The sequence below is a fragment of the Equus asinus genome, chromosome 3, assembly GCF_041296235.1.
Source record: "Equus asinus isolate D_3611 breed Donkey chromosome 3, EquAss-T2T_v2, whole genome shotgun sequence".
Classification (NCBI taxonomy): Eukaryota; Metazoa; Chordata; class Mammalia; order Perissodactyla; family Equidae; genus Equus; species Equus asinus.
Genome location: NC_091792.1, coordinates 32230021 through 32250790, shown reverse-complemented (window position 1 = coordinate 32250790; position 20770 = coordinate 32230021).

Below are 20770 nucleotides of genomic sequence, written 5' to 3'. Positions count from 1 at the left end.
CTAAGGACATGTATTATCTTCATAGCACCTGGCAAGTTAGATGTTATCTCTGTTATTCACTTGAGGAAAGGAAGGCCAAGAAAGCCATAGTAATCTGCCCAAACTGTAAAACTCGTGAATTGCAGTCACAATTTGAACCCAGACTTTTCTGACTTCAAGACCCTGCCCTTTAACTAACACACTTATCCTCTTCCTTGGTACTTTGCCAGGGAAATCAGAGTAGAGAAATGGATGGGGAAGAGATATTATCCTTCTTCCTATCCCAGAGAAGAATTCCCAGGAGATGTGTCTGAGGAGCTTCAAGGCATTGACACTTCTGTGCATACTGGCCAGAGTTCCCACTGATGTGTGATGTGATGTGGGTGGGATGGAACCTTGTGAAGAACTTTTATTATTGGAGAAGATTTGAAGATAAATTGTTGAAGATTATATAGGGTGGCCCCAGGAAAAAAACTGTAAAGCAGGCAGACATTGTCGTGGGTCCCCTCGGCTGACTTTCATCCTTTTGTGCCTTGAGTAGCACCACTCTTTTCACAGGTGAAAATGCACCAGTGTGGGGAGTTTGGGTGTTTTCTCACTGACCTATAGGAAAGTGGCAACAGTTTACTATACAGGCTTTTGTTGCCAGGTAGCAAGGGTTGGGGGCACGTGGGAAGAGGAATTCGCAGAGAAGGGTATGGAGGCTGGGAAATTCAGACCCTGATATAGGAGTGTGTGGGACGGGATGGGGGTGTGCAGGAGGCACATGTGCAAGCTAGCTAAAAAGGGACCTATTTCTCTTTTCTTGGGTCTGATTGGGCTAGGAGGTGCCCCTGGGGACATCTGGCTTGAGAAGGATTTATCCTCCAGTCTGAGAGCACTGACCATATCATCTAGGTCTCCCAGCTCTGCTCCCTGAGCCTCTAATTGGCCTGTTCCCTGGGAAAACCAAGAGGTTGTGGGCAGCAACAGAATCTGGACTAGTGAGTGAAGAAGGTGAAGAAGAAGAAACAGGTACTATTCAGTTCTATAATTCCAAGCTAGACCTTAGAGAATGGAAATAGATTACCCTGGAGTTTATGCCTTAACAAAATGGGACTAAAAGAGAGTTACCTGGCTGGAGCCAAGGTTGGCAGAGTGTGTAGGATGGAGGGGAAGGAAGAGGAGGGACGTTGTGTTGGAACATTCTGCGCAGAAATGTCCAGGATAGAAGCATGGGAGCCTAGGGCAAGCCTCTCCATAACCCCACGTCACCCCTGGAGAGGGGCCAAAGTCTCCTAGAAACTGTGCACACTGCCCCAAATGGACTTCTCCTCCTTGTCAGCAGGTCAGGCCATTTGGGAGCACTATCCTTCTGTGTGCAGAAGGCTCGTGCCTGACCCATGATGGGCATTGGTGGTGTGGAAAGAAAAGCCTCGGCAGAATTTGGATGAGACTGCATGGTGGGCTATCCACCCTCACTGTAACGGAAACTACTAAATTACTTCATAGAGTTAAAATGCCCCAAGGGTAATTGGCAACTTTAAAAAACTTAACATGGAGAATCTTTCCTGATTCTTACCTAAAACGACATTTTGATTGGGGTTAAAAAATTAAGCTAGTCCATACCGTTGCCCAGAGGGTGCTACAAAGTCACAGGATACTAGAGTCTGTTGTTGGAGGTCCCCAGATGTGAAAAAAGTCACAAACAAACTATAATTTTTTGGACTGTGTGTAAAGCCTTAATGCAGAGATTGAGCTACAAGGCCAGCAAGTGATTCAGTGTGGAAGACGAACAAACAATCCTGGTTATCCAAATTCCAGTCTCCTAATACTTCTTTTTCTGCATGTGAGCACTAGCCTATGCCCACTCTTATCCCTCTAGACAAGTATTCTCATCTCTGGACAGGATCACAAGTAACTGAAGGGAAAGTACAAGAACAGTAACCTGAATTTCATATTCAAGGCAAGGCAGGGCTAGAGTCCTGGAAGGTGGGAAAAGTTAGAAAGTATCCTTCTTTTTCCAAGGGACAAAGAAGGAATATTCTAGCATTATTTCTCTTCTTTACCCTTCTACAATTTTCTCCTCATTTCCATTAAAAAAACACACATGTTCAATATCTTCTGTGCTTAAGATGTGCCAAGCATCACGAAAAGTCCGAGGATGGACATGCCATGGTTCCCTTACTGGGGCGTGTTCTAGTAGGGGAATATGACAAGTGTTAAACACAAAAATGTATGGTACAAGGCCCATTTGGTAAATACAAAGATGGTGCTTGAGAGGCTCAAATGGGGAAATGTGCCCCTGTTGGGAAGGATCAGGAAAGGCATTTTGGAGAAAGTAACATTTGAAATGGTCGTTGAGAAATGAATAACATTTAATTAGTGGGAGGAAGATTGAGGGTTGGGTGAGTGTGTGCCAGGAGGAGGAAACAGCTTGAGCAAAGGCCCAAGGACAGAGTGGCCTGGGGGACGACTGAGAAATAGCTGGGAGGTTAGGGGGATTGAAGAATATGGTGTGTATAGAATAGGACCCCTGAGGCAATAGTGTGCCATAATCTGCTCTTTCAACATCACTAACATAGCCTGCCCCCATAGCAGGTGCCTTAAGAGCCAGTAATTGGGCAGAATATAGACCAAGTGATAAAGAGCAGACGGCAGGATTTTCTAGACTCACCTACATTTCCGCTTCCCCCCCATTTGTATTCCCCCCTCCTTAAATTTCCAACTCTTATGGGAAGCAAGCTTGGCCTTCCATACTAGTAAAGAAGTCTCTATCCATTCTGCTTTGGAAAATACAGCGTTGGATTTTTAAATACACAGCCAAACTTTCCTTAATAATAAGTAAAAGACAACTTTATGTAACTTTTGCTTTGAATGTAAATCTCAAGTTAACATTTCAGTTTCTCAGAATTACTATGGCTATAGCTACGTGCCCTGATGCTAAGCAAGACAGGACTTACCAGCTATTCAACAATCCTAAGCAAGTAGCATGTCTGAACAAAGAATATTTTGACTCCTTTACATAAAAAATTTTTTAAATTTTGTGACATATATTATTTAATGAAATATTTTGTGGGGGAAACTACACCACTCAATTCCTCTGGAATTTGGGGACGTCTAGGGCTGCCTTGACTCCAATGGATTTTCTTGGCATCATTCCATTCCTAGGTAGAGATTGTTCATGAAAAGATTCAGTCTCTTTATTTGGAAGAAACCATAGCAGTAGAAAGGTTCACCAAGTCAAAACCCAATAATGTTAGATCAGATTTCGACAAATGTTCATAGGAGGACACCTATATAAGCAGGCCCTTCACTTCTTGGGAATGAAAGTGAAACGTGATAGAGTCAGGGAAAGAATACATCTAGAAAAACCTCCCAGTCATAAAATTCCCCACATAGTATTAGAAATTCATTGAAAGCTCTAAAACGCAGATATCTGTTTGAAGAGTTGAACCCATTTGTCGTTCAAGTGGTGCAAATTACTTTCTTCGGATACTGTTTTACTCTCATTTCACAGGTTGAGCCCAGGCATATGGAAGCATTGGAAGTATTGGTAAGAGGTTGGTGGTGGGAAGAGAAGGGTTCATTTTTAAGCAAGGGACTTTGTCTTTCTAGTATTATTAGATGGGTTTCTTCTTGTACAGGGGAATAGACACTAGTATAATTACATGGTCTTTATGACATCGAATGGAGACTACCTCAGGGTTCTAGAAGACTCCAGGAGCTGGAGGGCAGCTCTGTTACAGGGTATATTGCAGGCTCTGGGTGGTAGGAGAGGGAGGTTGGGAGATGGGAAGGTTGTAAACCCAACAACACCTACTTCAAAATGTTGCCCAAGGACCTGGTGGTGGGAATTGCTCCTTGACTGAAAAAAACTTGAAAACTACTTGTGACTCACTCAGTGTCTGAATAGCTTAAAATAAATACTGTAGAGCTGTTTTGAATTTTTCCCCTTCCTGTAGTGAATTAGAGGGATCTGGTAGACAAGATGGTTACTTTGGAGTGAAACAGTCTCTGGTCCTTATCCTAGTTCTGTCACTAATGTGCTATGTGATGCTGAGCGTATTCCTTAACCTCCCTGAGTGCCCTTTTTTGCCCCCATGTATAATAGAAGAGGTAATAATTCTATATTATAGTATAATAATATTATAATAGTATTTCATATAATAGCATAATAATAGTCTTTCAGGGTTAATGTGAGAACTAAATAAAATAGTGTATGTTAAAAAAGCTCAGCAGGATACTTTCAGTAAATACTTTTCTTACATTTCTTAATATTCTTATATATATATACTCATGATACTCTTAAATATATTTCTTTCCCATAATGCTTCATGCCATTTTGGAATTCCGGAAGGACAGTCTCACAGTGAAGAACAGGCAGGACAGTGGGGTTATTCACGATAGGGTCCTCCAGGTCTTCTCAGCTGCAGCCTACACCTCCAGGGCCCTGAAGCTGACTCACTCTCTCAGGAGACTGGGAGCAGAAGAAATGGACTTTGGTTCACAGCCAACTAGAGCAGAGCCTTTCCAGAGCTGTCCTAAGCCCAAGGCGTTTCCCTGGAACGGGACCAGCCATGAATGGAAGAGGCCTGGCTTTGTTGCGTTTGGCTTGCGTTGGAGTTTCCAAAGAACTCTGCCAGGATCCCGCCAGACATGAGATGCTGTTCCCTTTTTCCACAAAGCTGTTTATGTTAATTAATCAAGGCATTTTGGAGCAAGAATGCTTCATGTAGAGCATATTTCCCACAAACATTCCAGGCCGTAACCCATCTTACAAGCTGAAAATATTTTATATGTTCTAACCCCTAAAGCTTTATAAATTACCATTCGAGCCAGAAGCAGTGATGGTTTGAACATGTTCCTTAATTGAATGTCATTTGAGATGAAAAAAAAATCAATAGTTATCCTAGCAGCCATCGAATACATTATAGAACTAACTCTAGCCTCTCTAATTTGCATGGTTAAAAGCACTTTCAGAAACCATAGTTCTAAAGAGAAAAAAATAATTGGGGAGTTACTATGTGTTGATGTGTTGATTCATTTTGTGCATTTTTCTTTGGGGCAAAGTTTGATATTTTTACTAGATGGGTCAATTCCTTTATGTTATGGGAAATGGCTTTGCAAAATGTAGTTCATCTGACACAGCATGAGAGTATAAACCTTGTTAATGGCACATCTAAGCTTAACCCAGCTCCCCAACAAAAAGGAAGATCGATTCCTGGGCCATCATGACAAGCAGTGGAGTTTCAGGGGGAGGAGCGAGGAGGTTAAGATTTTTTCCTATTGCTTGGAGTACCCTTTGGGAGGGAAAGGGAACTTATTTTGCTCTTCAGATTGTGCTTTCAATTTTGTTTTCCCCCTTTTTATTTCCCCGTGTAGCTGGTTCAAAGAGAGGTGGGACTGAGGTAGCCCGTCAGTTGGCAGGGGCCCTTGGACCTTTGGAAGTCCTAGAGCGAACTGAATAGGGCTCTGGGAAAGGGAAGCGCTGGCCAACTGTTCTTGCTTTCGTGTGGAAGGGCTCTTTCCTTGAATTTCTTGTCTCCTCCTGCCTCTGGAAGTGTAGGACGCTGGGGATAAGGTCTGATGTGGGTCTGTAATAATGATTCTAAAATGTGTTTCCCAGTCCAGCTGTATCAGCATCACCAGAGAACTTTAAGAAACCCAAATTCTCAGGCCCCACCCCAGATCTACTGAATCAAACAGTTTGTGGGTGGAGCCCAGTAATCCATGTTTTAACAAGCCCTCAAGGCGGTGCTCAAGCAGGTTAGAGTGGAGAACCTAGCCTAGGAAAGTCCAGCCCACTTCTAGGCCACGCCTTAATTAAGCTAGAGGGGCTATTCCTACCCAGCTCAACAGAGCAGGAGAGATTTGGTGTCAGAACCTCAGTGGGTAACAAAGCACGTGTGCATGGGATGGCTCTGTACATGCCCTTTGGGGACCTGCAGCAACAGTATCTGGCTGAAGAATCAGGATTTTGACTCAATTTGCTTCTTGAAGGCACAATTTAGACACTAGCCCTGTCTTCCAAATATATTTTCTATACTAGCAGTTGGGCACTCTGAGCCCTGTTACTGGTTTAACCACTGCTTCATTGAAAGATCTTATATAAGCCATACTCCACGCGTTAGATTGGGAGTGCTTCCAGCCAAGGCAAGTGTAAGTCCAACAATCGGGTTGATGCTTGAGGCGGAGGCCATTTGCTGCTTCTCCTGGGTCTCCAATGCCCTCATGTTGCCGCTTGTATACTGAGAGCTCTTTTGACGGAGTGTCTCTCTCAGTACTTTTTTCCCAAGTTAATTGGTTATTGTGTTCATCCCAGCTTGCCCTTGAAATTAACTGGTTCTGGTCGGTGGACTGAAGTGTGAAAATTTCGAGTCCTAATTCAGCCCAGTGGGTGAAAGTTTCTGGGCACTGGACCCATTCAGATTTCTCAGTCTTGTGACTTTCCACCATCTGATATTTATGTGGGGCTGAAAAGTCATCATATGAAGGGTTGTATGTACAAACAGCTCTTTGTTATAGATGTTAGTGCAGTAGGAAGAATGTAGGTTTATAAACGAGAAAGACATGGGTTTGAATCCAGATTCTAGCACTTACTAGTCCAGTGGCCTTGAGCAAGTTGCTTAGTTTTAGTTTTCTCAACTTGATATAGGAATGACAATTTCTACTTTCTAAATTAGAGCTAGTATAACCAATGTTTAATGGTAATTTTACTGTTGGTATTAATAAAGTGATAGATCCAAGCTTTTTGGAAGTTGAAAAGTATTTTCCATTTGGTTTGGAATGGATCATGTATCTTGTGGTTGTTTTCCCACTTTGGTTTTATGTTTGCAATGCTATGTTTTGGGGCTAATTATTAATATTATTCTTTAGTCAATGAGCACGTGCTTGAAAGTTACTGGATATAAGGAAAAGGCCAGAATAAAATGTAACATCCCCCGTAAGTAGCTGACAAGGTATAAGGCTGGATAACTGAGCCAAAAGGTTTTGCTATTTTTAATCATGCTTTTAAAGAGAAGGAGTGTTTCTCCTTAGTTTCCCTCTGCTGTTGGTTTTATTGGGAGAGGTGTGCCTTACAGAGGTAAGTGAGGTCGAAGAGCCTCAGTTCTGGCACCTACCAGCTGTATGGCCTGGGGCAAGTTGCTTAACCTCTGAGACTTTTTTCATCATCTATAAAAATAGACTAATACCTAGTTTTCAGTGGTGGTGTAAGGTTAGAGATTTCAGGTAATCCCAATTATCGGCCTTAGATAATCCAAAGAGAATGAATTTCTCTTTGACTTTGGAGGCATTCCTTTTTTCCTACAGATTTATCTTCCTAATTCTTTGCTTAGGCTGAGATGAAAATTCCCTTACATTATGGAACTTATTCTCCTGTATCGTGGGAATACATCTGGGTGGAAGAAGACTGCCAAGGAGACATGCAAGCTTTTTGCAGATAATTGAGAGTTGGCTGTCAAATGGTGGTCAGTTCAAAGGTCACAGGCTATTGGAAATACCATCAGTGCTCGTTTATGTGCCAGCTGGTGCTCCATCTGTGTGCCAGATGGAGGGTGAGCAGAGTGATGTCGAGCGGGCAAATGAGAAGTGAGTCTGTGCTCAGACAATCAGGCAGGCCTAGATGGGGCCAGAGAGGACACCCTCCACGTTGAACGTGGCCGATTCTCATAAAGCAACACAAATGACTACTCCAGGGATACCCTGGGAAAAATGTAAGGGGCGCTACAGCTCATTTTTCTCCTGCAAAATAATGATATAGTGTGTACCTCACATTATTATCCTAAGGATTAAAAGAGATGGCTATATGAAGCCAGCCCATAATAGACTACTTTATTAAGGAGTCTCTTTAAATCCTTATTACCCTTGAATATTTTTCATGATTCTGTTTCCCTCTTCTCTCCCAGAAAAGCAACATTTCCAATCTGTAAGGCATAAAAAATAGATTATTTCCACCTGATATGTCATACTATGACCTGCCAGAAAGAAAATGTCTTCACTTCTTGAGGAAAGTCGCTAATTCTTTCTCTTCTTCTTGCTCCAGAATAGACCTATAACCCAGTCCTTTCATTCCAGGCACGCGAGGCACTGCTGGGTTCGGACAGGAATGCAGAAAAGCTCCTAAGGTTTTTGGGCCCTCCTTTTGCACAGATGTTGAAACAAGAGAGGGTAGGACCTGGACCTCTGGGAGCATCCTCACACCTGTTTTTGATTTCAAATTCTAAGTTATCTGGTCTCCTTTTCTTGAGAATCTTGTTGAGGGTAATTTGTATTTGTTCTTTTTTTTCTTGAAATATGGTAAATCAATATTTTCCTTGATGGTTATTTTATCTATCCCCATATTTCAATGAATGCCAAATTAACTTGTTTATTCATACTTTTTGTTCTTTTATGCAAAATAGAGACTATGTGAGTTGAAATAGAGACTATTGAACTGACTTATGAAGCGGCCGCTTGACGATGTAGAGAAATTATGCGTGCTCTCCAGTTCAACAGGCCTAGGCTCAATAGACTCAAAAGAGTCAGTTGAATGCCAGCTGTGTGACTTCAGACAAACCACTTAACCTCTCTGGCCTTCAATTTCCCTATCTATAAAAGGAGAATAATGATGCTTATTTCGTAGAATTATTGTGTAGGTTAAAGATAATACTGTATTAAGGGACTTTGCACAAGGTAAGTAATAAAGTATAGCTATGGTTAGATTCTAACACTAGAAACTGTAACGTTTGTCTGAAAGTTTAACAGAAGTTAGGCTCTGCACAATTACCCTCTGAGGCACTATTGTTCTTTTGTTGTAGACAAAGGAACAGAAGCTCAGGGGGTCAAGTCACATGCTCAGAATTATGCATCTAGAGAATGAAAGAACCAGGAGTTAGCCCAGATTTTTTGACCCCAAATTTAGGGATCCTGTTACTCCATACCAGCCACTCTCTCATGATGAAAACCTGATTCTTTGTGGTATCATGGGACCAAAAATTGTGAACGCCAAAAACACACACTTTACCTATTCCTCTTTAAAGCACTAATTGCCTTCTGCCTTGCAGTATGATTACGTATGCATATGTAATAGTTTTTCTTTTAGCCTATGGAAAAGAAAAACAAAATCAAAGCAGAGCCTGAGTCTGGGCATCCTTGTCTTCTCCACAGTATCAGCGTAGGGCGGCCCTGGAGCCAGTGGGTACTCAACATATGTTCGTGGAATAAATATAGAGCCGAGTGGTAAGGGTTTATATCCAGCTTTGTGTAATAGTTACGCCAGCATGCCATCCCACTTCTCTTTTATGTCTCCCAGAGTTGAAGCTTTATAAACAACTTTTTACACCTGTGTCTATTCCTAAAACGCTTGAAGTGGTTCAATGCTCAAATTAATCTGTACCTGACTTCGCTGACTCACGTGGAGAGGTCAACAAGTTCACAGGTTGATGAGGACACAGGACAGGCATTATATAATCTATCGAGAGGCAAGCATGGGCATAGCCAAAAATTTGTATGCAAATGAAACGTCGTTTAAGTCAGTCAATTAACAAAAGTAGATGTTGCAATCGTTTCCAAGCAATACTCTGAAAAAGATTCATGTAGTCGAGGGACTTATCAGACACCAAAATCTGAAAGCATTCATCTGCTAGGCTAAGTTATCCTGGGGGCTCCTCGGCCCACCTCGCCTTGCCCATGAGCAGCTCTGCTCTTTAAGCTATAAGTGATTCTACACGTACAGTTATGGGGGTGCTTCTGGTCTGTTTTATGCTGTATGGACCTGCCCCCATTGAGAAAGGAGTTAGTCTCAGAATTTACTTAGTGACTCCCGGAGAATAACACCAGTCAGACATATTCAACATGCCGAGCATTCGGTGCAGTGTAAGGGAAAATTCATACTGACAACTAAGTCTTAGCAGATGTGTTTTCAGAACTAACCAACTCGAGGAATAAATTAGGGACTAAAGGAATAAATTAGGGGCTCAGATGAGTTTCCACTGAGGTAGGGAGCAGTGGTGGGAAGGGTCACATGCTTGGGACTCTGGAGTCATCATTTTCCTCTTTCAGTGTAGTGACTGCTTTTTGGCTCTGCACTATTGTATAAGTTTATTGTACTCCCTTGTGGCTCGGTTGGTTCATTTAGAACAGTGGTTCTCAACTGGGGATCATTTTGCCCCCTAAAGGACACATGACAATGTCTGGAGACATTTTTGGTTGTCACAACTGGAGGAAGGGAAGGTGGTGCTGCTGGCGTCTGGTGGGTAGAGGTCAGAGATGCTGCTAACATCCTCCATTCTGTGCATTCTGTTCCCTCACCAAAGAATCATCCAGCTCAAAATGGCAATAGTGTCAAGGCTGAGAAACCCTGATTTAGAGAGACATTGATAACATCCCGAATCTACCCCCTGGAATGGAATGTTAGGCAATTTACTTTTTTAGAATGCTGTGAACTCCTTGGATAAAAGATGCTGTGTAAGTTTAAAAAAAAAAAAAAAAATCATGTTGCCACATGTCCCCAGGCCTCAGTGAAGCTTGCTGACAGGGTCTGACTCAGCTCTTTCCCACATTTTAAAGGGTTATATTTGCTCTTGTTAGGGTTTTTCTTTTTTTAAAGCTTGTTTATCTTCCTAAAGTACTTTGAATTTTAAAGGTTTGGTCCTGAACTATCTAGTTACCTAAGTCATTTCTGGCATAGTTATCAAGATTCTTAAAGAGAACTTTTCAAACTGGTCTTTGTTCTAGACTAAAGGATTACCTATTTTCCTGAGGTCAAGGAACCAGGTGAGGCTTTAACAGTGATCCCATTGCTGGCTGACCTGACAGCTTGCCCACAAGCGAAAAAGAGTGAAGTTAGAAAGAGCAGACTGAGTCTTTCACTGGCTCTTCTCTTCCTTTTGCTCCTGGAAAATTCTCTTCAGCAGCCCCTTGGGATTCACCCAGAGAATGACAAAGAAGGGAAAAAACAATTTCCAAAGTAGACACTCACAAGAATCGTATTTATTTTTTCTGGAACCATCTAGGAAAAAAGAAAACAATCACACAGACAAGACAATTTTAAGCCCAGCCCGCTTCTGATTTAAGTCCTTTCCTTTCTGCTAGCCTGTCAAAACTCAACTGCATCATATCACGTTGGTCTGAACACTAGATTGGTGCCGGAGGTATTTTTGGAACTCTTGTGACTTTGGCCGATTCTAGAAAATATCAAATGTGTCAGAAATCTGGGAGGCCAGGGGAATGAAGAAATGGAGTTTATTTTCATGGAAAGTTGGTTGTGTACTTAGGTTGCTGAGAAAATTTTCCCTATGAAAAGATGATTTAACTAAGGCTGAAGATTAGGGGGAACAAAATGAAACCACTGAAGGTCAGACAAAGGAATAGAATTTCTCCCTAAGAAAATTTACTTTGGCATAGAAACCTCTACCCCATTATCCAAGGAAGAGCATTCTAGCAGCCCTGTTAATAATATTTCATATTTGGTCAATGAATTCCTTTAGTGGATGGCAAGAATCATTAAAGATATTGCGAGCTGGAGGGTACTGCTGGAAAGCATTGAAGGAAGATCCAAGGAGACTGCTCTGAGAGTGGGGAAGTGAGAGCTAGAGAAATAGGCTACCTCTGGTTGTTGTAAACTGCAGTATTGCTCTCTGCCTCACATTTGACATCTCCGGGATAGACATTCTCTAGTTTTCTTCTTTCCATTGTTTGAAGGGCATTATGGGAATACAGTTGGCTCATGGTGATGACATTAGCATTATGAATAATGCTTGGGGGCTAGACCTAGGATGCTGAGAACTGACTATTGGTTTCCCAGAACATTTTGCACAATAACGTCTGGGATGCCAGGTCAGCAGAGTGGCTTCAGAGGAAATGCAGGCGGCAGAAATCCATTGGAAGTAGATGTTAAAAACTAGATATTTAAACAGAGAATTTTGCAATAGTTTCTTTGTTTTGTTTGCACTGTGGTATGGTGGTGCTTACCTTCCCATAATTTTGTTATTCTTTATTCATCGAATTATATAGCTTGAAAAAATATTCCTTTGCCGCTACTTAAGTGTGACCTCTCGGCTTCCTATGATTCCTGTAATCAGTCACGGGATTGGCAGAAATTCATGACTTATCACGAAATCAGCAGCATCTATGTGCTTGTTTAGGTTTTTCTCTTCCATGTAGACTGGAATTACATTAAAGAAGAAAGTAGCACTATCTGGTGGGTAGAACATTAAGGTAAGAATGAGGTTTCCCTTGCAGGATAGAGGTGTAAGCAGGGAGATTTGACTCTTGTAGGAGAAGAGCAAAGAGATGTTGTGGTTCAAGAGTATTGGTTATAGCTACAGTGGGGAAAGAAAGCCTGCTAATGCTGGGATTTTTTTTAATAACGTTAAAAAAAATTGCTGCTAACAAATTAGGATGCAAAGTGGTATAGAGTAGTATAGTTGGCAAGTGTTATCTTAAAGGGCCCGATAGTAAGTATCTTAGGCTGTAGGCTGTACGGTCTCTGTAGCAACTACTCAATTCTGCCATTTTAGTGTGAATGCAGCATCGACAGACAGTAAGGAAACGAATGGGTGTGGCTGTGTTCCGGTGAAGCTTTATTTATGCACACTGCAATTTGAATTTCATGTAATTTTCACATGTCACAAAAATGGCATTCGTTTGATTTTTATCAACCACTTAAAGACGTAAAAATCATTCTTGGTTTTCATACCGTGAGGTGGCACAGCAGACTTGGCATGTGGTCTGTAGTCTGCAGATCCCTGGTTTAGAGGAAAGCACTGAGATTTTGGAATTAGATAGACTCAGGTTAAAAATCTGGCCTCACCGACGTCTAACAAACTGCTTGATCTGCCTGGGGGCACAAATCACTTTTCTAAGCTTCAGTTTCTTTGTCTGGAAAATGGGGATAGTAAAGTCTCCCAACCATGGTTATTCTGAGTATTAAAAAAGACAACATAAGTAAAATGCCTAGTACTCTGTCTGTTCTCCCTTAATAAATGGTAACAAGATACTAAAGACTATTATCATTAACTCCCCGTACCAAATTTCAGAGTCACCCACATTTGCAATATGAACACACCATTGTACATTTGTTTGAAAGGTAGCATTAGATCAGACTTTCTCAAGTTGGTCACTTTAGTTTTATTCCTCAAGGATTGTCTTCATCCAAATACATTTCTGTAGTCTCTGCTGGAGTCTACAGATCCAGACTTAATATGCATGAACCCTGTCTGTATATCCTTTCCCACACCAACAGATAAATTAATATTCAAATCATGTTTTCCCTGAACCTCCTTACATGGCTCCAGGGAGAAATCTGTCAGGTTCAAATTGCAAGTTAAACCTGAGATTTGCTGTGTTCCTGGTTTGTGCTTCTCATCAGACTTGGGAGGACAAGAGTCTTTGGTTTCACTTTAGCCCCTTATGTCTGTGACAAAGCAAGAGGTATCCATGAGAATATTGTTTGCATAGCTTTAGCTAGATGGTGTAAACAAGCACTTATGAGAAATTTTATTTAGAATAAGTCGTCACATCTAATTCTTCAAAATACAAGCATTTCTCCAACCCCATAATCTGTGAAAATAGTTTCTCAAGAGAGCTTCCAGCCTCCAAATCTATGTTCGGCTGAACTAGATACTTAATTAGACTTTCCATTTGAGAGAAATAACTCTGATTCTCCATCTCTTATTCTGACAATTCCAAATCAAATTTTGAAGAACAGTAGGATCTATGGAGCCAGGACTAGGGTGCATCTACTGAGAAATTTGTTTTGCATACAAAATTTATGGGGTGCCAAAAAACTCAGTAATCAAGATAAATGATATTTTAATGCAATATTTAAAAACAATTAAAATCCACAGTAAACAAAATTTTAAATAAAGACAGGATCAGTAACAGTGCTGGCCAAGCCATATTGGAGCTTAAGGCAAAAGAAAAAAATCAGTAATAGTGATCCAACAGATCTTATTTAGGCTCCTTTATAGCTATTTCTCCCTGGGAGGCTGTGCCTAGAATTATTACTGTAATTAAAAACTTGACTTAGAAACTGAGCTGGTTCTGTTGCGCTTTCCCCCCCTTCACTGCTTATTCCTTCTTTCCACAGTCTCTTCTTTGACTATTCCTTTCCCTCCCTTTCTTCTATCACTCGCTCACATTTCTTTCTGCTACTTTCTTTCTGTCCATCAGCTTTGATCCATCTACTTTTCCCCAGATTTTGCAAGGAAAAGGGTCAAAGAGCCCTCTCCTTTATAATAACTCAGTGGTTTCCTATAAGTCAGTATTAACTCTAAGGCTGAAATGCCTTTTGTTGATGGTGGTTTATGTCCTCTTGGCTTGAAGCTGACATGGTGACCTCTTTAACAGTTCTCATGATTCCCTCGGGTATGGAAGTCTCCAGTCTGGGAAACATGGCGCTACGTGAAAGCTGATAAATCACAATATGGTCGAGGGATTTCCCTTCATTCTATCAGTGGCAATCTTGGAGTAAGTGTTGATGAATGTAATGGGCCACTCTTCTGTGATGGCTGACAGTCACCAACACATTCCTAAGAGGAAGTTTTGCAAACCAAATATTTAAAGTAAGCACCGTTGGGATGTGTAGGACTATTAATGTGGCAGCATCTGGCATTTATAATCTGAACAAAAGCTCTCTTCCTCTTTCTTAATCTTTATCCCAGATGGGAGCATGGCTCAGTACCAAGTAAGTTCTCAGTTTTTCTTCCCAGGGAAAGCTAAGCCAGAAGCACAGACTGCCACAGGGAGTGACCATGGGAATAGGGGTCAGAGCTCTCATATATTCCATGCAATAGATAGAGCACCACGGGCACATCATCTCTGATGAGCAATTTTAAATGCAAGCAGTTACATTAGCACTGATTAAATCCAGCCCTGTGGTTCTGTAGCAGATAATCTGGCAGAATCATGATCTGGGGATTTTTTTTTACTACTATCCAGTGTTTAAAAATGTATTTGGCTCCTCTGATGCCCAAAAGTATATATATGTGTGTTATAGTTCCTTTAGTCCAGAAGTTTAAGCTCTAAAACAGTAAAATAAACATATCATATGTTTATTCACATATTGTCCAAACACGCACCAAGTGTTTTTTGTGGTTGGTTTGAAGTTTTGATTCTGGTTTTCTGTATTTATTTATTTTTCTTTTAAGAAAAAATATGAGTATTCTCTGCTGGGACAGGGTGGGAGTTGGGGAAGGTAGCTGTTTCCCGATGATGGGAGAAACCGAATTTAGTTCCTTCAGACTTGGAAAGCTTCCTGCATTAAGGAGAATTAGAGATGAGCTTGAACAAGACAGAAAACCGGAATTCTCTGAGTTGCTGAGGGGAACCCTTTTCTGGCCAGGGGAGAACTAGTGGCTTTCTGAGGTAAATCCAAGGGAGGGACAGAGCAGGGTTCTCAACCTTTTGCATGCATCAGAATCACCTGGAGGGCTTGCTAAAACTTGCATCGCTGGTCCCCACCCTCAGAGTTTCTGATTCAGCAGGTCCAAGTGAGACTTGAGTGCGGGCATTTTAAACAAGATTCCAGATGATACGAGGCTGCTGGTCCAGAGACGATGCTCTGAGAACTACTGCTATTGAGTAGTAGTAGTTTCTTACCTTTACTGGGTAATGGACTCCTTGGGAATCCAAAGAAAGCTGTTTGATTCTGCCTGGAAAACTACGCAAACAAAAATGTGAAATTTTGGATCTAGCTTCAGGATCCAGATTAATCCACATTTTTTCGTGTTGCTCAGTTTGAGACGGCTTACACTATCCCCACCTCCTTGATTCTTTGCTTAGGGACTTCATTTATTCCACCAAACCTTGTAAGATGTCATGGGATTCTGACTTCAGGGATAACTTAATTAAGGCAGCTGGATTTTACTAACATTCTTGAAGATGGAAAAGGGTTTGTAGAAAAAAATCATTAAAAAACCCCCAAATATTTAAAACTCTGTGTAAATGTTTTAACAGAGTTTGTTCTGGCACACTGTAGGTACTCAATTCACTTTTTTTTTTAATGATTGGTACCTGAGCTAACAACTGTTGCCAATCTTCTTTTTTGCTTATTCTTCTCCCCAAAGCATCCCCAGCACATAGTTGTATATTGTTGTTCTGAGGGCCTCTGGTTGTGCTATGTGGGATGCCACCTCAGCATGGCCTGATGAGTGGTGCCCTGTCCGCGCCCAGGATCCAAACCAGCGAAACCCCTGGCCAACGAAGAAGACTTGAATTTAACCACTAGGCCACAGGGCCGGCCCCTCAACTCATTTTTTTTTTTTTTTAATTTTATTTTTTCCTTTTTCTTCCCAAAGCCCCTCGGTACATAGTTGTATATTCTTCGTTGTGGGTCCTTCTAGTTGTGGCATGTGGGACACTGCCTCAGCGTGGTTTGATGAGCAGTGCCATGTCCGCGCCCAGGATTCGAACTGACAAAACACTGGGCCGCCTGCAGTGGAGCGCGCGAACTTAACCACTCGGCCACGGGGCCAGCCCCCCCCAATTCATTTTTAAATGAGTCAAATAAAACTATAACCCTCCTCTAAAGAAGGTTGACGTTGAGTTAAAGGATGAAGGGAAGCTGCAGCATTCATAAAATATGTTGAATACATACATTTTAAGTGTTGTGTGCAAGTGTCAAGCAATTGATTCTTAAGGAGAGGCGATCTCCAGCAAGTAAGTAAATAAAGAAACGCTAATTCTCTCTGAATTTTGTCAATCATGGACTATGGTGTAAGATGACAGCACAGCAAACTGCAAAAGACTTAATCTGGAATTCAGGGACTTATGTTTACTGGCTGTGTTGCCCTGCAAAAGCTATCACCATCTAGAACCCCAGCTTCCTTCTCTGTAAAATGAGGATATTACCTATCTTACAGGTCCTTGTGAAGATAAGATATACACGGTAACTTGCCTGGCGTATGGGAGCCACGCAATACAGACCCTGGGGAGTAACTTTTCCACGGCTCAGTACTCCCCTTTCATCCTTTCAGGTGGTTCTTCTCCCAGACTTGGATGGTTCCTCACTTGCAAGTGCTCATCAGAACTCTGCCAAATTTTCAAAGGGAGTCAACTTTCTGCAGGTCTCGGGAATTCTCTCTCCATACAGCTGTTCTCTCTCTGGTACTCGGGCCTGTGAACTGTAGCCACATCACTTTCCTGCGGCTTTTGTACATCTCCTCAACGCAGAGCGTCTCCTGGGCTCTGCTTGAGGTCCTGCTCTGCTCTGCTGGCTGGAAACTCTCCCAAAGCAGTAAGGGGAGCCAAGTGTGGGGCTCACATCATTTGTTTCCTGGCTCTCGGGCATCACTATCATTCAACGCCTGACGTTTAGTGTTTTGGAACTGTTGTTTCATACATTTTGTCCATTTTTTGGATCGTTGTTGTTTCAAGCAGTAGAATAAATCTGGTCTCTGTAACTCCATCTTGGCTGGAAGTGAAGATTCATCATTTTTTTAACTTATTTTTTTCTTTTGTATTTTGAAATCTATCATACATAAATAAGAGCATTTAAATTATATAAGTACTTTTTAAAATAATAAAACAAACACCCTCTCATATCAACCAAGTTTTAAATTAGAACATTGAGAGAGTCTTAGAATTTTCCTCTGTGCCTCTCCCTAATTCTATTCCCTTCCTTTCTCCCCAGAGAAAACAATTCCCCTGAATTGTATGTCTATCATTCACTTTTTTTCTTTGTATTTTTGCCACCAATGTGTACATGCTTAAATAGTATCTTTTTAGTCTTGCTCGTTTTTGTATTTTCTGGTGTATGTATACTTTTATGACTTGCTCCTTTATCCTACACTATGTTTGTGATATTCATCATGTAGGTGTTGTTCCTTCCTTTTCATTGCTCGTTAGTATGCACATCTTATCTGTCCATTCTGCTGTTTATAGACTTCGGGGTAGTTTTAAGTTTGGAGCTATTGTGAACAATGCTACTATTGATAATTTTATTCTTATACTGTCCCCAGGAGCCTCTGTGAATGAATTGATCTAGCGTGTATATGTTGGAGTGAAATCAGTGACACTGCAGTGTGCATACAAGTTTAAATTTACTATTGATGAAAACATGTTTTTCAAAACCGTCGTGCCAGTTTATACCCCTATAAAGTGCATGAGAAGTCCCATTGATTCACTTCTTCTTTGACACTTGCTGTTGCCAGACTTTAAATTTTGCAAAACTCGTGGGTGCGTAATGGTATCTTATTATGGTTTCAGTTATATTTCCCTAATTATCAGTGAAGTCGTGTTTTTGTTTAGTTTTGCAGGGGATGATTCATCCTAAGCTGACATCTGTTGCCAGTCTTCCTCCTTTTTTCTTCCTTTTTTCCCCCTAAAGCCCCCGTACATAGTTGTGTATAGTTGTAAATTCTAGTTCTTCTATGTGAGCCATCACTGCAGCATGGCTACTGACAGACAAGTGGTGCGGTTCTGCCCCCAGGAACAGAACCCCGGCCATCCAAGTGGAGCGCGCCGAACTTTAATCACTAGGCCATCAGGGCTGGCTCTGAAGTTGAGTAATTTTAATGCATTTGTCATTTGAGTTTCTTCTTTGGTGACAGGTTGAACTAGATTTGGTTTTTGTTGTTGTTGTCGTTCCCTTCAGTGCACCACAAGGTTGACATGCATCCAGCAGTGGCTGCAGTTACCTTGTGTTTAGCCTGTGACCTGGCCGTGTTCCTGCTCTCCTCATAGCTTTCAGCAGTCCCCTCACATTTGCACCAAAGAGGGAGTCTCTTTCTCCTCAGTGGTAGAACGCTCTTGATCCTTACTAATGGCAGGCTCCTGGTGGTAGTGGGGACAGAGCTGGTTGTCAGTTATTCCGGTCCAGCCTTAGTCTTAGGCAAGCCTGTGACTCTGAAACTGGGAGAGAGGGGCTTTTTTGGCATTTCTGCCCATATTCCCCTATGGTAGCCAAACTCTGCATTGTATTTGTGGTGGTCTAATCCCTCCTTTAGTGGCAGCAGACCTCTGATTTATATCAGTGCAGGAATCTGAGCCCAAAAGGTATTCCTGCGTTTGTCCCCGGAGTAGAAGCCTTTTAGTTCTACCCTTCCTTCAAGCAGTGGGTCTTTGCACAAGGGTGAGCTCTCCCTATCCAAGTACTGTAAAGCTTTTGCTCCATTTGAAAGAAGGGTCTGGGGAAGCAGGCGGTGTTTCTTGCCTTTTCCTCCAGCATCAGTCAACTAATATTGCACACCTGTCCAACCAATAGGGAGTTTCCTGAGTCCCCTGCCCTATGCTTAGTCTTTCCTGTGAACACCTAGTGGAAGCCTGCAGAAAAGAACTTGCAAGTGAGTGCAGATTCTCTTTGTGTCTGGGGCTCCCAGTTATTCCAAACTGCTACACTAGCCTGTCCTCAGCCTCTAGGAATTTGTTAAGCAATCATAGCTGATTTCTTCTTATCCATCTTTATGGTAGTCACCTCTTCTACTCATGCCCTCTTGAGGGCAAAACCATCCTGCTTCCCTATGGAGGATATTGTCACTCTTTGGAATTCAATTTACTTGGTTGTCTTGTGACCTCACTTCTCTGATAAGTTCAAGAAAAGTTATAATTTTATTGATTATCCAGTTTTTTCTTATTAGAATGGGAGCAACCTTCTCTAACAGCATTTTATATCCTGAGCATATGCCCAACACCCTCAGGTTTCTTTCCTTCTCTCTTTCTCTCTCTCTCTTTTTCTTTCTTTCTTTCCATTTATTTTTTTAAAGATTGGCACCTGAGCTAACAACTGTTGCCAATTTTCTTTTTTTTTTCCTCTGCTTTTTCTCCCCAAATCCCCCCCGCCCCCACATAGTTCTGTATGTTAGTTGTGGGTCCTTCTAGTTGTGGCATGTGGGATGCCGCCTCAACGTGGCCTGAGGAGTGTGCCATGTCCGTGCCCAGGATCCTAACTGGTGAATCCCTGGGCCCCCGAAGTGGAGCGCACGAACTTAACCACTTGGCCATGGGGCCAGCCCCTCAGATTTCTTTAAATGTATTAAATGTGATCATTTTATAATCTGTGTCTGATAACGTGTCAGTTAAGTTTCAAAGAAATATAAATCCCCTGCTAGGAACTACATACACATCCACACATGCAGATTTATTACAGGAAATTGGCTTATGCAATTTTGGGAGCCATTAAGCAGTCTTTGTAAGGCTCTTGTCTTTGCTTTTGAATCTGGAGCTTTAAGTTTATAGGGCAAGAACAGAAGATCATAAGCAGGCTGGAACTCACCACTGTGAGCTGGAATCCCACAAGGGTGAACTGAAACACATGTCCATTCTTGTTGCCTCTGACATTGGTGACAAGGATATTCTCCAGAATCTGGGATCCTTTCTCACGGAACTATATTCCTATGGAACTATATTCCTATGCTTTGCCCAGGAATCAGAAAAGCTAAAGAAGGATGGGGAGAAGCTAGAGCAATTGCAGGCCCAACTGATGCTTCACTTCAAGAGGTAAGTCAGCCAAGCAACCTCGCGTGTGCACTACAAAATGGCAGCTACTTCCTTCCCACCGTCCCAATCCCAAGGACCTCCTAACAGGAAACATTCAAGAAAGGGAATTCTGGGAAAAGCACTTCAGCCTAGCCAAGCTGACACATTACAAAGCCACCAGAGATAACTCCACAAACTGAATTTATTATAGGGCTGTTTTATAGACCTTATTGTTCCATTAGTTCTCACCCTTGGTACCTTTTCCCTTACGTATTTTGTTATTTTTGACTGTGGGCTGTTCATTTCCCTTAGAATTTTGTTTGTGGGAATTCTTACAGGCTTGGTTGGAAATTGGATTTTTGCAGGGTGTATTTTTATTTGCCTCTTCCAGGAACCTGGGATATTACCAGTA